At 37.4% G+C, this 1330-nt stretch overlaps 1 protein-coding gene across 1 annotated transcript in view; it reads right to left on the minus strand.

Annotated features, from left to right (window-relative positions):
* RNGTT (RNA guanylyltransferase and 5'-phosphatase) overlaps positions 1 to 1330 on the minus strand; it is a 212679-nt gene that overhangs the window by 194695 nt on the left and 16654 nt on the right. The gene's annotated exons all lie outside the window — the stretch shown is intronic.

Below are 1330 nucleotides of genomic sequence, written 5' to 3' on the forward strand. Positions count from 1 at the left end.
CCCTGTTAACAAAACCCAACAAAGACATAACAAAAGAAGAAAATTAAAGACCAATATCTATCAGGAACACAGACCACAGATACACACAAAAACAAGGACGAATCTCAAAAGCATTATGCAGACAAAAAAAAACCATGGAACTTTCCAGGATGAGAGAAATGTTTCATATATTGTTCTGAGTCGTAGTTACATAGTGTTTGCATTTTTTAAAGCTGTTGGCGTCTTCTGGAAAGGTATAAGCAAAAGGACAAAATAAATTGCAAGTCTCTATATAATAGTAGTTGTACTATTAATCCCACTAAGAAAACACTTATGGCAAAAACTACTATAAAATCTTTAACATGTTTGTATTTTATTCATCATAACACTCCCCATGACCTATACAAATAATTCTGTGGACTACCAGGAGTCTGCGACCCACAGAATGAGACTCACAGTCCTAGAGCATAGTGCATGTATGTGCAGAAATATCAGAAGGTAAAAATGGAAAAGTCAGAGACAAATTGTGAAAAGCCTGACGGTTGGGCTAAAGAGCTCAGATTTAGCCTAAAAATAGCCCCCAATATATACAGATTTTTAAAACCCTCTGTTATAGATTGAATTGTGTCCCCAAAAAATATGTTATAAATCCTAATCCCTGGTGGCGCAATGGTTAAGCGCTCAGATGCTAATGGAAGGTTGATGGTTCAAACCCACCAGTAACTCTGAGGGAGAAAAGACCTGGCTACCTGCTCCCATAAAGACTATAACAACATACCTGTGGATGTAACCTCATGTGGGAATAGGGTTTTCTTTGTTATGTTAATGAGGCCATATCAGTGTGGTATGTCTTAAGTCAATCACTTTTGAGATATAAAAGAACAGATTAGACACAAAAGCAAAGAAGCACAGATGGGGATAGATGCCAGGCCACATGAAGACTGCTAAGGAAACCAGTAACAAAACCTGAAAAGAGACAAAGACTTATCCCCTAAAGCAGAGACAGAGAGAAAAAGCCTTCCCCTAGAGCCAGTGCCCTGAATTCAGACTTCCAGCTACTAAAATGTGAGAAAATAAATTTCTGTTTATTAAAGCCACCCACTAGCAGCACTAAGAAACTAAGATACCCTCCAATGGACACTTCTAAAATGGTGGTGTGAGAAGCTTCATGGACCGTCTCCCTGGTGAAATAATCATAAATTATAAAAGGACCACTTAAGGTCTCTAGAAATTGTCCTAAGGGCACATAGCAAGTGGAGAAATATTTATTAAATAAATGTCTATTAAATCTCAGCAAAAATAGCAAAAGTTTATGTCATTTGAGCCACAATCTGTTCTTTCACTGCTTCCT

This window comes from Trichechus manatus, unplaced genomic scaffold (genome assembly GCF_000243295.1).
Source record: "Trichechus manatus latirostris isolate Lorelei unplaced genomic scaffold, TriManLat1.0 scaffold00226, whole genome shotgun sequence".
Classification (NCBI taxonomy): domain Eukaryota; kingdom Metazoa; phylum Chordata; class Mammalia; order Sirenia; family Trichechidae; genus Trichechus; species Trichechus manatus.